This window comes from Gobius niger (assembly GCF_951799975.1).
Source record: "Gobius niger genome assembly, chromosome: 20".
Taxonomy (NCBI): Eukaryota; Metazoa; Chordata; class Actinopteri; order Gobiiformes; family Gobiidae; genus Gobius; species Gobius niger.
In genome coordinates this window covers 16,968,965-16,985,697 of record NC_136871.1, presented here as the reverse complement: position 1 = coordinate 16,985,697, position 16,733 = coordinate 16,968,965, and positions in this window count along the sequence as shown.

Here is a 16,733-nt window from a genome sequence, read left to right as displayed (position 1 = left end):
GGAAAGCCCCTGCCTGATGTCCCTCCACACTGCTCCGGCTCTGCTCATTCTCCCATGATCTTTGACATGGCGCAACAACGGCAAAAGTCAACACATCAAATGCCTTTCATATTATTCATCTTATTACTAACTATGAGGGCTGCAGCTTACAACTATTTTGATCATAATTCAATTGAATTTATTTGATTAATCAATAACTCAATAGATTGAGAAAGGCATATTGCATTAATTTTGAACCACGTGAAGCTAAAACTATGCCGTCTTAGGAGCTCTTGTGACAGTGGCTGCATGGCTATCACAGCAATAAGGTCCCAGGTTTAATTCCCAGGCCAGGTGGGGCCTTTTTTTTGGAAAGAAACCTTATTTGTAGCACTTTTCACATGACACAAGTCACCCAGTGCTTTACATAGAGTAGGACTTGTTCTTCATTCCCTTCACACACAGAGGTGGTCAGCTACGTATGGGGTAGACTGACAGAAGCGTGACTGCACACATCTGTGCCAACGGTGCCTCTGACCAACACCATTCACACGCACGCACACACACACACACACACAAGCACGCACGCACACGCACACACACACACACACACACACACACACACCTAGACTGGTCTGGAGTCAATTGTGGGGACACCTGACAAAATCGTCTCTTGTGGGAACCACCCTTTCTATTGGGTCTACAGCATACAAAAAAATCAGGTAAAGCCCCCTAGAGTTCAGAAACAGTAATATCACCTCAAAATGTCAATACACGGAAAAAAAAAATCCACACCTGAAATTTACTATATTTGTGGGGACTTTCCAGGTATTTCAATATTTGTGAGGCCCACTCATACACAGTTTCAGGTTTTTATATACTTTTAAGCCCAATCATACACAGTTTCAGGAGTTTAAATACTTTTGGGCCCAATCATACACAGTTTCAGGAGTTAAAATACTTTTGTGCCCAATCATACACAGTTTCAGGAGTTTAAATACTTTTGGGCCCAATCATACACAGTTTCAGGTTTTTAAATACTTTTAAGCCCAATCATACAGTTTCAGGAGTTAATAAGTATTCAACTCTACAAAACACAAATGCTGGGTCTGTATTATTGTAAAATATACATATATATATATATATATACATATATATATACATATATATATATATATATATATATATATATATATATATATATATATATATATATATACATATATATACATATATATACATATATATACATATATATATATATATAATAAAATTATAATAATCCTGTCTTAAAATGTCTTTCTCACACACACACAAAAAAAAACTTAGTCATTGACAAAGAAGGTAATCACTATTCAGGTTTGATTTGAATTGAAGAGAAAAAAATCACACTATAACTTTTGAACGGTTTGCTTTGTGTTTTATTTGTTTTGTTTTTTTCCTAACAAAACATCCCAGTGTGTCAGGATTACATTTGCAAAAGTGGTAATTACATTACACTCAAGTAGCAATTGATTACCGTTTTGTAATATGTTGACAGCTGAAAACCTTGTTTCAAAAATTGCCCAAAAAAATTGTAGAGGTGCTTTGATCATAAAAAAGTTTGTCTTTAATCTTTATTTATAGTTTACAGTGTAGTATTTTTATAGTCCGTGTTATTTAGGTTCCTTGATCTGTGGATCAACGATGGCTCAAAGTCCTAAGAAAAGTAGGGGAAACAAACAAACATTTGTGTCTATACCTCTCCCGCTATACCTCTACGTATCTCTCTCTCTCTCAGACATGCAAACATACACATACATATGGTGAAAAAGGTGACAGTTCACGGGGCCGTGGCGGAACACGCAGTTTGTGGGAATTTTTAAACAGAACACAAAGATTCTACTGAACTCAAACAATCACAATTTGTTGAATCAATATATTTAATATATGGACATAGTAGGTCATACGTACCTCAGATGATACTGTTTTCTATTTGAATAATAAAAGGATAAAAAATATTATGACAATTTGGTTTTAAATATAGATTTTAAACCTGAAATGACTGTTGATAATATAGCCTTTACACTTCAGAATATGCCAACCTATACACACAAAATGCAATGGTAAGGGGTTTATTCTGGCTATGGCAAGCTACTAAAAGCTTCCAAATGGTTTGGCATATAGGTTGTTTTCAAGTTATAGAAATCTCCAAAACGAAAATTGACAAATGCTTTTCCTCATCAGCATTTGGTAGTGATTGGATTCACACCTTTCTACTGCCCAACATTATGCTCAAGTTTTTGAATATCGTCTCCACTTTTGGATGCCTTTATGAGGAAACAATGGGACATTAGTTTATATGTGCTGACAGAGGAGACAATGAACTTTGAGACAGTTTTTGTTTCATGTTGATTGTCTTATTAATGACTGAGATATTTGTCAAAAACTAGGACAGAAAATATCTAGCAGTTCGCCACTTACTACAGTTTGTGAATTTTCAGTTGCCCTCCACCTCCATTTTAAAATATAGGCTATTTAGAATGTGGTAATGTCACGTGAACGCAATTTGAATAGTTGCAAGTCCAAAGTGTAAACTTGCCAACGTTAACATCTCTGATCAGCTGAAACCACGTCAGAATCGCTCATATCTATGAGCGCCCAATGACCACACGGCCCACATGGAGTGGTCATCACTCTCCTCACTGACCGCGAACACGCATCAAACGAGCGCTTGGCACCTGCCCTGTCAGGTTAGCCTCACAGTGAATTAAATGATAGCTATCATACTAGCTTTATAAGTTAGCTTGTGGATGTAGTCGTCACAAAACTTGTATTAGTTTGCACAGCAAGAAATGTGCAGAAAACAGATGTATAAGCGCGTTGCTGCTAGCTACTAATTAAAAGCAGCAAAAGTTCACGTGGCGTAATATACAGTGGTATAACTTTCACCTCACCATTAGTGCCATGTCTCATGTGGTTCATCGCTCTTGGTGGTATGTCTGTTGGAGTGGGATTAGCCAGTAGACAGACAACCGGTGGGTGTGGGCTGCTGTTCCACAGCCCTGGTTAAGTGAGCGAATGCACACCGCCTGGAGATGGATCGGGGAAATAGCATGTTTACTGTAAAAGCTCCGGTGAACTTTTACAAGCCTCAGCCAGTGTGTAGTTTATTCACACGCCATATACCCCTCCACCCCCATTTTGTTGTACTACAGATCTACACGATTCACATGAATGGCATTTTCTGAGGTAAAATGGCGAATTTTGCCAAAAGGCGACAGATTTGCATGTATGCTCTCTCTTTAGGAAAAAAGTACCAAGATAAATTGTTATCATCTCAGTCACCAATGGCACCAAAAACAACAATGGTCCTGACAAGGGTGTTTTGTTTTGACCCATTAAGTGCAGTAAAACCGGAATGTGAAATGAAAAAGCTGCATTTCCCACAAGAAAAGTGGTTGTAACGTGTTTACTGTAACATCAGGCAGCTAAAATGCTAACGCAAGTATTTCAGTTGACAATTACATGACCCACTATGAAATAAAAAATAAAATGACCTGTGAAATGCTTATGGAGTACGTTGAGTCTTTGTCTTGCTTTGTGGACATGGCGGTCAAGACAATCTCAGTCGAAAGCTGGGGCTCCGCTGCATCCTAAAGAAATAAAATACAGGGGTTAACTTTACCATTCCATGACTCTGGTCACAGATGTACTTCACCAAAATGCAATGAGAAGCTAACAGCACCCTCAATGGTATAATTGTATGTTGCGAATATATAAAGCGCAATCTAAAGGAACCTGTACTCTGATAAAGTGTAGGACAACTACAGAGTACAGTAGATGAATACAGTTCGTAGTAAATGCTGCGGCAACCACAACAGTGATCCTGACTTGTGTGTACTGTGGTCCTCAATAGTGGAGTAAAACCATACTGTTGTATACACTAGAGTTCATATCAGTAAATAGGGTTCAGAGTCCAGAGTACATGCTGCGGTTCCCACAACAGTGGTCCTCAATAGTAGAGTAAAACCTGGCTTTTGTGTACAAGAGTTTATATCAGTGAATGCTGTTAAGAGAATAGAGTTCAGAGTGCATGCTGCGGTTCCCACAGTGGTCCTGACTTGTGTAAACGGTGGTCCTGACTTGTGTAAACGGTGGTCCTCACTAGTGGAGTAAAACCTGACTGTCGTACACACTACTGTTCATATCAGTGAATACTGTTCAGAGTAAATGCTGCGGTTTCCACAAGAAGAGTGGTCGTGACATGTGTTTACTGTGACCTCTGTAAAATGAGGCAGCTAAAAAAAGTATTTCAGTTGACAATTATATGACCCACTGTGAAATAAAATAAAGTTACCTGGGTAATGCTTTTGGAGCCTGGTGAGTTCTTGTCGTGGTTTGTGGACATGCCGGTCTCAAGAAAGTCGGTGGAAAGCTGGGGCTCTAATGCATCCTAAAGAAATAACACATAGGAGTTAACTTTACCATTACCTAACTCTGGTAACAGGTGTAATTAAGAAATGCAACGTGAAGGTAACAGTACCCTCAATGAAGGAAGGATAGTAAAAGCAATGTTTGCATTTGGTCAACCACGGACCCCACAAACTTGACACGTGTGCTATGAACTTCTTAAGAGCAGTAAAACTAGATTACATTTCATACTAGACTTTATATTAAGACAGTAATTGACAGAAACTTTTGCTTTCATCATGAAAACAGTGGCTCTGATGTGTGCTATGAAGATCTTTAGTGAAACAAGAATGTGCTTTACACTGATATATGCAATTGCATACAGTCTGTACAAAGCACTGCGGTTCCCATAACAGTGGTCCTGACTTGTGTAAACTGTGGTCCTCACAAGTGGAGTAAAACCTGACTGTGGCACACAATACAGTTCATATCAGTGAATACAGTTTGTAGTAAAGGCTGCGGTTCCCACAAGAGTGGCCCTGACTGGTGTAAACGGTGGTCCTCTCTAGTGGAGAAAAACCTGACTGTTGTGTACACTGGAGTTCATATCAGTAAATAGGGTTTAGAGTATAAAGTTCGGAGTACATGCTGCGGTTCCCACAACAGTGGTCCTGCCTGGTGTAAATGGTGGTGCTCAATAGTGGAGTAAAACCTGACTGTTGTGTACACTAGTGTTCATATAGGTAAATATAGTTCAGAGTAAATGCTGGCGTCCCCACAACAATGGTCCTGACTTGTGTACACTTTGGTCCTCAATAGTAGAGTAAAACCGGCTTTTGTGTACAAGAGTTTATATCAGTGAATGCTGTTAAGAGTATAGAGTTCAGAGTACATGCTGCGGTTCCCACAACAGTGGTCCGGACTTGGGTAAACGGTGGTCCTCACTAGTGGAGTAAAACCTGACTGTCGTACACACTACAGTTCATATCAGTGAATACAGTTCGAAGTAAATGCTGCGGTTCCCACAACAGTGGCCCTGACTGGTGTAAACGGTGGACCTCAGTGAAACCTGATTGTTGTGTACACTAGAGTTCAGATCAGTAAATATAGTTCAGAGTAAATGCTGGTGTCCCCACAACAGTGGTCCTGACTTGTGTAAACAGTGGTCCTCACTAGTGGAGTAAAACCTGACTGTCGTACACACTGCAGTTCATATCAGTGAACACTATTCAGAGTAAATGCTGCGGTTTCCACAAGAAGAGTGGTCATGACATGTGTTTACTGTGACCTCTGTGAAATGAGGCAGCGAAAATGCTAGCGCAAGTATTTCAGTTGACAATTATTTGACCCACTGTGAAATAAAATAAAGTTACCTGAGAAATGCCTTTGGAGCCTGGTGAGTCTTTGTCTTGGTTTGTGGACATGGCGGTCTCAAGAAAGTTGGTGGAAAGCTGGGGCCCTAATGCATCCTAAAGAAATCACACAAAGGAGTTAACTTTACCATTACCTAACTCTGGTCACAGGTGTAATTAAAAAATGCAACGTGAAGGTAACAGTACCCTCAATGAAGATTCTTGAGTCATGTTCTGTACTCTGTAGTTAAAGTGTAGGACAACTACAGAGTACAGAGGATGACTCAAGAACCTTCATCTAAGATGGACAACTTCTGTACAACTGAAAGCCTATTGTGGTCCTGACTTGTATACTGTGGTCCTCAATAGTGGAGTAAAACCTGACTGTTGTGTACACTGGAGTTCATATCAGTAAATAGGGTTTAGAGTATAGAGTTCAGAGTACATGCTGCGGTTCCCACAACAGTGGTCCTGACTTGTGTAAACGTTGGTCCTCACTAGTGGAGTAAAACCTGACTGTCGTACACACTGCAGTTCATATCAGTGAATACTGTTCAGAGTAAATGCTGCGGTTTCCACAAGAAGAGTGGTCGTGACATGTGTTTACTGTGACCTCTGTAAAATGAGGCAGCTAAAATGCTAACGCAAGTATTTCAGTTGACAATTATATCACCCACTGTGAAATAAAATAAAGTTACCTGGGAAATCCTTTTGGAGCCTGGTGAGTCTTTGTCGTGGTTTGTGGACATGGCGGTCTCAAGAAAGTCGGTGGAAAGCTGGGGCTCTAATGCATCCTAAAGAAATAACACATAGGAGTTAACTTTACCATTACCTAAGTCTGGTAACAGGTGTAATTAAGAAATGCAACGTAATGGTAACAGTACCCTCAGTGAAGGAAGGATAGTAAAAGCAATGTTTGCATTTCATTTGGTCAACCACAGACCCCACAAACATGGTCATGACACGTGTGCTATAAACTTCTTAAGAGCAGTAAAACTAGATTACATTTCATACTAGACTTTATATTAAAGACAGTAATTGACAGAAACTTTTGCTTTCATCATGAAAACAGTAGCTCTGATGTGTGCTATGAAGATATTTAGTGAAACAAGAATGTGCTTTACACTGATATATGCAATTGCATACAGTTTGTACAAAGCACTGCAGTTCCCATAACAGTGGTTGTGACTTGTGTTTACTGTGGTCCTCAATAGTGGAGTAAAACCTGTCTGTTGTATAAATTAGAGTTCATATCAGTGAATACAGTTCGTAGTAAATGCTGCGGTTCCCACAACAGTGGCCCTGACTGGTGTAAACGGTGGTCCTCAATAGTGGACTAAAACCTGACTGTCGTACACACTAAAGTTCATATCAGTGAATACAGTTTGTAGCAAATGCTGCGGTTCCCACAACAGTGGCCCTGACTGGTGTAAACGATGGTCCTCACTAGTGGAGTAAAATCTGACTGTTGTGTACACTGGAGTTCATATCAGTAAATAGGGTTTAGAGTATAGAGTTGAGAGTACATGCTGCGGTTCCCACAACAGTGGTCCTGACTGGTGTAAATGGTGGTGCTAAATAGTGGAGTAAAACCTGACTGTTGTGTACACTAGTGTTCATATAGGTAAATATAGTTCTGAGTAAATGCTGGCGTCCCCACAACAATGGTCCTGACTTGTGTACACTTTGGTCCTCAATAGTAGAGTAAAACCTGGCTTTTGTGTACAAGAGTTTATATCAGTGAATGCTGTTAAGAGTATAGAGTTCAGAGTACATGCTGCGGTTCCCACAACAGTGGTCCGGACTTGGGTAAACGGTGGTCCTCACTAGTGGAGTAAAACCTGACTGTCGTACACACTACAGTTCATATCAGTGAATACAGTTTGTAGCAAATGCTGCGGTTCCAACAAGAGTGGCCCTGACTGGTGTAAACGGTGGTCCTCACTAGTGGAGTAAAATCCGACTTTTGTCTACACTTGAATTCATATCAGTAAATAGGGTTTAGAGTATAGAGTTGAGAGTACATTCTGCGGTTCCCACAACAGTGGTCCTGACTGGTGTAAATGGTGGTGCTCAATAGTGGAGTAAAACCTGACTGTTGTGTACACTGGTGTTCATATAGGTAAATATAGTTCAGAGTAAATACTGGCGTCCCCACAACAATGGTCCTGACTTGTGTACACTTTGGTCCTCAATAGTAGAGTAAAACCCGGCTTTTGTGTACAAGAGTTTATATCCGTGAATGCTGTTAAGAGTATAGAGTTCAGAGTACATGCTGCGGTTCCCACAACAGTGGTCCTGACTTGTATACACTGTGGTCCTCAATAGTAGAGTGAAACCTGGCTTTTGTGTACAAGACTTTATATCCGTGAATGCTGTTAAGAGTATAGAGTTCAGAGTACATGCTGCGGTTCCCACAACAGTGGTCCTGAATTGTGTAAACGTTGGTCCTCACTAGTGGAGTAAAACCTGACTGTCGTACACACTGCAGTTCATATCAGTGAATGCTGTTCAGAGTAAATGCTGCGGTTTCCACAAGAACAGTGGTCGTGACATGTGTTTACTGTGACCTCTGTAAAATGCGGCAGCTAAAATGCTAACGCAAGTATTTCAGTTGACAATTATATCACCCACTGTGAAATAAAATAAAGTTACCTGGGAAATGCTTTTGGAGCCTGGTGAGTCTTTGTCGTGGTTTGTGGACATGGCGGTCTCAAGAAAGTCGGTGGAAAGCTGGGGCCCTAATGCATCCTAAAGAAATCACACAAAGGAGTTAACTTTACCATTACCTATCTCTGGTCACAGGTGTAATTAAAAAAATGCAACGTGAAGGTAACAGTACCCTCAGTGAAGGAAGGATAGTAAAAGCAATGTTTGCATTTCATTTGGTCAACCACGGACCCCACAAACATGGTCATGACACGTGTGCTATGAACTTCTTAAGAGCAGTAAAACTAGATTACATTTCATGCTAGACTTTATATTAAAGACAGTAATTGACAGAAACTTTTGCTTTCATCATGAAAACAATAGCTCTGATGTGTGCTATGAAGATCTTTAGTGAAACAAGAATGTGCTTTACACTGATATATACAATTGCATACAGTTTGTACAAAGCACTGCGGTTCCCATAACAGGGGTCCTGACTTGTGTTTACTGTGGTCCTCAATAGTGGAGTAAAACCTGTATGTTGTTTAAATTAGAGTTCATATCAGTGAATACAGTTCGTAGTAAATGCTGCGGTTCCCACAACAGTGGCCCTGACTGGTGTAAACGGTGGTCCTCAATAGTGGAGTAAAACCTGACTGTTGTGTACACTAGAGTTCATATCAGTAAATGGGGTTCAGAGTACATGCTGGCGTCCCCACAACAGTGGTCCTGACTTGTGTACACTGTGGTCCTCAATAGTGGAGTAAAACCTGACTGTCGTACACAGTACAGTTCATATCAGTGAATACAGTTTGTAGTAAATGCTGCGGTTCCCACAACAGTGGCCCTGACTGGTGTAAACGGTGGTCCTCAATAGTGGAGTAAAACCTGACTGTTGTGTACACTGGAGTTCATATCAGTAAATAGGGTTTAGAGTATAGAGTTGAGAGTACATGCTGCGGTTCCCACAACAGTGATCCTGACTCGTGTAAATGGTGGTGCTCAATAGTGGAGTAAAACCTGACTGTTGTGTACACTAGTGTTCATATAGGTAAATATAGTTCAGAGTAAATGCTGGCGTCCCCACAACAATGGTCCTGACTTGTGTACACTGTGGTCCTCAATAGTAGAGTAAAACCTGGCTTTTGTGTTCAAGAGATTATATCAGTGAATGCTGTTAAGAGTATAGAGTTCATAGTAAATGCTGCGGTTCCCACAACAGTGGTCCGGACATGTGTAAACGGTGGTCCTCACTAGTGAAGTAAAACCTGACTGTCGTACACTAGAGTTCATATCAGTAAATGGGGTTCAGAGTACATGCTGTGGTTCCCACAACAGTGGTCCTGACTTGTGTACACTGTGGTCCTCAAGAATGGAGTAAAACCTGACTGTCGTACACACTAGAGTTCACATCAGTGAATACAGTTCGTAGTAAATGCTGCGGTTCCCACAACAGTGTCCCTGACAGGTGTAAACGGTGGACCTCAGTGAAACCTGACTGTTGTGTACACTAGAGTTCAAATCAGTAAATATAGTTCAAAGTAAATGCTCGTGTCCCCACAACAGTGGTCCTGACTTGTATACACTGTGGTCCTCAATAGTAGAGTAAAACCTAGCTTTTGTGTACAAGACTTTATATCAGTGTGTGCTGTTAAGAGTATAGAGTTCAGAGTACATGCTGCGGTTCCCACAACAGTGGTCCTGACTTGTGTAAACACAAGTCCTCACTAGTGGAGTAAAACCTGACTGTCGTACACACTACAGTTCATATCAGTAAACACTATTCAGAGTAAATGCTGCGGTTTCCAGAAGAAGAGTGGTCATGACATATGTTTACAGTGACCTCTGTAAAATGAGGCAGCTAAAATGCTAACGCAAGTATTTCAGTTGACAATTATGTGACCCACTGTGAAATAAAATAAAGTTACCTGAGAAATGCCTTAGGAGCCTGGTGAGTCTTTGTCTTGGTTTGTGGACATGGCGGTCTCAAGAAAGTCGGTGGAAAGCTGGGGCTCCAATGCATCCTATAGATATCACACAAAGGAGTTAACTTTACCATTATCTAACTCTGGTCACAGGTGTAATTAAAAAAAAACGCAACGTGAAGGTAACAGTACCCTCAATGAAGTTTATTGAATCATGTTCTGTACTCTGTAGTAGTGTAGGACAGCTACAGAGTACAGAGGATGACCCAAGAACCTTCATCTAAGATGGACAACTCCTGTACGACTGAAAGCCTATAGTGGTCCTGACTTGTATACTGTGGTCCTCAATAGTGGAGTAAAACCTGACTGTTGTGTACACTGGAGTTCATATCAGTAAATAGGGTTTAGAGCATAGAGTTCAGAGTACATACTGCGGTGTAAATGGTGGTCCTCAATAGTGGAGTAAACCTGACTGTTGTGTACACTGGTGTTCATATCAGTAAATATAGTTCAGAGTTAATGCTGGCGTCCCCACAACAGTGGTCCTGACTTGTGTACACTGCGGTCCTCAATAGTAGAGTAAAACCTGGCTTTTGTGTAGAAGAGTTTATATCAGTAAATGCTGTTAAGAGTAGAGAGTTCAGAGTACATGCTGCGGTTCCCACAACAGTGGTCTTGACTTGTGTATACTGTGGTCCTCAAAAATGGAGGAAAACCTGACTGTTGTGTACACTAGAGTTCATATCAGTGAACACTGTTCAGAGTAAATGCTGCGTTTTCCACAAGAATTGTGGTCGTTACATGTGTTTACTGTGACTTCTGTAAAATGAGCCAGCTAAAATGCTAACACAAGCATTTCAGTTGACAATTATATGACCCACTGTGAAATAAAATAAAGTCAGATCAGTTTTGGCTTAGCTTTCAAATTAGGCGTTCCTCTCGACTATAAGCTATAAAGGTCAGTGGAGAAGTGTCGAGAAAATATGCCTGGCTAAGCATATTTAAAGAGTTTTTGCTTGGTAAGGGGCAATTTGAAGTTCCATCTTATGTTACTGTTTATTACGTCCATTCATTTGAGGCTCCATTACTATTTAGATTAGAGAATCTGCATAACCTCCATTGCTATTACATTCTGAAAATATCTATATGTTATGTACCTTTTTCCTCCATGGCCAATCAGATCCTCCATAGTCCTCTCTTGCATTTATGTCCCTCAAGGCAAAAAGACATAGATATAGTTTCCTTTCAGATGTTATCCTCTTCATGTTGCTGGAATGATCAATAATAAGTACTTTAAACATGTTTTAATAGAAGGCAGTGTCTATTGAAAACCGCTTAAACAGCTTAACATGTTATTTTTGGTTAATTGTATGCACTTTGTAATGGTTAAACTGTCAAGTTATTCAATATTGAAAAATAAACTAAAAAACTAAAACCATTTTCCTAAACCTACCCATAATTGTTATTCCCTATTTCTAAAAGTCTGCGTTTTCCAACTCCTGACCTTAACCTTACCAGTTAAAAGTATGTCATTATTAAACATGTGAAGTCCCATCCGAAAGCATTGTAATGAACAAGAAAAAATGCTAAAATGTATAAAATAAACTGGACATCTCAATACTAAATATATGGGTAGTACACTGTTGACTTGAGCAATCAAAACATACAATATGATAACTTTTACCTTGAAGATGGGTCTTTCCCATCCACATACATGTGCTTGTAGCAGCTAGGCTAACTAGCCAGTTAGCAAAATTGCAAAGCTCATTAGCTAACTCGCACTTGCTTAAAGATGCTGCCTTATGCAAAATCAACATTTTAGAGCTTTTTACCATGTTATAAAGTTGTTCCCTCATGAAATACATACCTGGAGTCGTGTTTTGATCCACAAGCATATCTTTGAGTGTTCTTCTCCAGGGGCTAGCCTTAGCACTGCGTCGACAGCTTCCTGTTTTGTTGTTTCTTTTTTTTTTATGTTGGTCTTCAAATAAATGTCTTGCCACTTCTGTCCTTCAGTGGAATTAAAAATGTCCCTTGTCCATGCCTGAGTCCCCTGTCTATAGTCACTGTATTGTTTGAAGACTTAAGTAAAAAAACAACAACGAAAAAAACAGTGTATTAATGTTTGTTATTATCAACTTGTGGGGACCGGCACAGTGTGCGCATGCGCATTTAGCAAAGTGTGTATGAAGTGTGTGTAGGTGCAGTACCTCCCTGACCACTAGAGGCCGATACTGAGTAAATTCTGTTATACACACTTTACACACTTCAAACTGGTTTTTGTCACTTATGGAGCCCAAGCTGAAAATTTGCCAGGGCCATGTTTAGAGCCTACTTACATCAAATATATAGCTAACTTTGTGGGGACCGGGTTTTTGGTCCCCACAAAGATTTTGGTCCCCACACCGCGGGTGAAATTTCAGGTGCTGGTCCACACAAGGTGCTAAAGACAAACACACACACACACACACACGCACACACACACACAAGCACGCACGCACACACACCCACACACACACACGCACACACACACGCACACACACACACAAACACACCCGCACACACAAGCACGTACACACACACGCACACACACGCACGTCATCCTGGTGGTTTATGTTTTGTGTTCCATCATTGCACCAAAGAAAAAATCCTATTTTGTGAATGTACTTTCACTGACAATGGCAAAAGAACTTGATTCTTATTCTTCTAATTATGTTCTCCTCACGTGGATTTCCTCTGGGCACTGCATGTTCCCTCATCAACCCAACCCACGCACAGTAGGCAAAACCCTCAGGTACGGTCCTGGGGATGGGTCCATAGGTGCTGCACTGTGGTCACCCACAGCTCCTGAGTCCTGACAGGTTGCCCTGGTGGGTGGATGGATGGATGGAAACAGTCAACAATAACTCTTAAAGAGGGGGTATTATGCTTTTTTCAGCCACATAGCACCAGTCTATAGCACACTACAATGATGACGAAACCTTCTGTTGGTCTGTCAATGCAGTAAATTAGAATAACTGCCTTGTATAAAATTGCTCTTTCAAAATGGCGTTGGCAAATTTTTTTTTTTTTTTTTTTTTTTTTTTTTTTTTTTATTACATGTGCGATACAACAAATATGGCAGGAATGTTCCGTATTACAAATTGTTAAGTCAGAGCAGGACATAAACACACACAAAAAATAAACAATAAAATAAAAAATAAAAAATAAAAAAAAATAAAAAAAGTGAAATGCAGTACTAGAGGATGCTTGTTAAGTCCAGATCATCAATGATGTTTTTAAGGTTCACACCAGCGTTTTTTCCCATGAAGGAAGCAGAGGAGAAAAATAGAGACAGTTCTTTGTGAAAAGTGACAAATGATGGTTTTGTTTTTAAGAATCGACATTTGTGGATGAAGAATTTACCCAATATAATGATAACATTTAAAATAAGTTCTATATTGCTGTCCTTTTTTAAGATTCCAAAAATAATGTCCTTGCTTGAAAAGTCCTGTAAATTGGGAATCTTCGGGAAAAGCCAATAATGGATGTCATCCCACAATACTTTGGAGAACATACAGTCATAAAACAAGTGTTCTGTAGATTCAATATCAACAACACAAAAAGTACAACAGTTATCTTCCCACCCAAAACGATGTCGAAGAAGCTCTTTGGACGGGTAAATGCCCGAAAGTACTTTAAAGTGAACTTCCTTGGCCTTTGGAGGAATGGGAAATTTTAAATAGTTTGTTCTGATTTTCCGCTTCTCATTGTGTGAGAACATTATCGAAATTGAATTTGGGTTTGAGATAAAGGGGAAAAGGATCTTAGTGAAGAGATTTCGAATTTTGCAGTTTGTAAGATTTGGAGAAGTAATGTTAATTCCATTTACCAAAAGTTTAGGAAGACACGGGGATTTACAGCTAGGATTAGTAAACAAGAAAGAAACTGTAGCCAAAATATTTTGGGGGTTAGGCGTTAAATGGCGTTAGCAAATGACTTGAAATAGGCCTTTGTCTCTTTAAGAACCTCTGACCCTTTGCGACACGCCCCCTCCACACGCTGTCTGTGGCATCACAACAACACTCCGCTTGTCTATACAGTATTGAAACTACGATCGGTGCATTTTAATTTTTATTGTTGGAAAGGAGCTACTGTTTATCACTTTGTGAACGATGGCCACACAGGATATTATTTGGAAACGAACCTTCCATACCGGACGCTTGGAAGGGGCTCTTGCCTGAAAAATAACTGCTGTTTGGAGGCTATCTCTTTGCATCTGCCATGCCCTATGGATCTCTAACTATACCCCCATGGACGACACCAGGATCTGCAGGAGCCCATACGATTCAAAGACGGACATTATCTGTGTAGGTGGACAGTGGTTTTTCGAGGTTACCCATTAGCTTGTTATAATCGACTACAGCTCATTGTTGATGAAAAGTCTGTAATAAACCACAAATGTGTAAAGCCAGGCTCATTGTGTGATCATCGTAAAGGCTGCTTCGAGTAGTTGCCGGCTTTATTGACGTTATTTGTGCATAATATGCTGCCTGTTTTCAATGAATGTTGTGAAGGTGAAGGTTGTTAGCTTGTCGCGGCTAATAGTGCCTTAGCTCCGGGAGAAACCACTCGGCTACGACTCACTGTAGATGAAATGTGAGCAATAAACTACGAAATCAACAAGCCCGGCTCAGTGTGTGATCATCATAAAGGCTGCTTCAAGCAGTTGCCTGTTTTAGTGACGTTTTCAATGCATAATATGCTGCTTGTATTCAGTGAATTTTCCCGTTAGCTTATCGCGGCTAGCTTGTTAGCTCCGGGAGAAAACCACTCGGCTACGACTCACTGTAGATGAAATGTGAGCAATAAACTACGAAATCAACAAGCCCGGCTCAGTGTGTGATCATCATAAAGGCTGCTTCAAGCAGTTGCCTGTTTTAGTGACGTTTTCAATGCATAATATGCTGCTTGTATTCAGTGAATTTTCCCGTTAGCTTGTTGCGGCTAGCTTGTTAGCTCCGGGAGAAAACCACTCGGCTATGACCCATTGTAGATGAAATGTGAGCAATAAACTTCCAAATCAACACGCCTGGCTCCGTGTGTGATCATTGTTAAACGGTTCTTTATGTGTGTGGTGGTTTTATTGACTTTATTTGTGCATATTTCTCGTTTTCACGTGATGACTCGAGGTTTAGCTTAGCATTAGCTTTCTCCGGAGGCTCTGTGCATCATCAAGGCCCAGCGCAGAACCAGCCGCTGAAATAAGCGTTCTTGTCACCGGTTTGAATCCTGGGTGTTTCGGTAACAGAAACACTGATGTGTGTCTTTGTAAAAGTCTGCTGTAGCTCCGGTTCACAACACATGGAGCTAATCCTCCATGATGACTCTGTTTACATCTTAGGGCTAGACACTGCGGGGAGGGGGTTCTGCTGAAGAGCAGTGGTTGGTTACTCGGCTGGTGACGAAAGGTCGGAGGCGTATCCTGGAGGTCGAGGGCGTTTCCTGAAGGAATCAGGCGTTTTATCCCTAAAATGGCCGCCATCAGAGTTTCTACAGATTACTCGAAAATACGTGAATGTGCCCAGGCAACACTTCAGGCATGGTTTTAATGAGGGAATGACTTAATAACATGATGTAAAGCTTGAAAAGGTCGATTTTGCATAATAGGCCCCCTTTAATAGAAATGTGTTATTGGGGTCCGTTTGTAATAACTTGTATAACTTACTAATATTTTACTGACTTTTCTTCCATGGCATGTCTTTTGAAAAGCTTCCTTTCTGATCTCCCTGTGCTGATACTCAAGCGAGCCAATAATTACTGCACTTCAAAGCCGGTCTCATTTTGTAGCCCCACGCATTAATTTGAATAGTATCATGTATGTGTGGGAATTACAACATCTGATCTTGTTGCAAGGGGCAGTCATTTGAGTTCAGACTTACATACTGTATATGACACAGTCATTTCTAACAGGCCATGTTTTGTTTTGCCAATTAAGGCTAGTTATTACGCTCATCACACTCAAAACTCAAATTCAAACAGTTTCAAAACATAACTGAACCTTCTGCATCATTAGCTTTTTTTTTTTTTCATGTAGGCCTCCTTCTTGAGGGGGTGGGGCTTCCTCAAAATCCTCCCCCTGTCCCCCATCCTGTAGCTATATATTTACTTTGAATAGCCTAAATGTAATGTTGACATTGCCCGCTTTATTCTATTCTCTTTTCTTAATATCTTCCATGAGAGACTTATTGTGGCAACCAGGACACTGTTAACTTTCAATCACCATTTCACCTTTCTGCCAACAACAGCCAGGTGTGGGGAGCATTTACCACAAGGACATGCGCTTTCTTCATAACAATTTTCATAATTACTTTGTTTGCACAGGTTTTTCAAATCACACGGAAAATAAATTATGAAAGAAAACATCCTGCTCTGATTGTTGGCTAATCATGACACT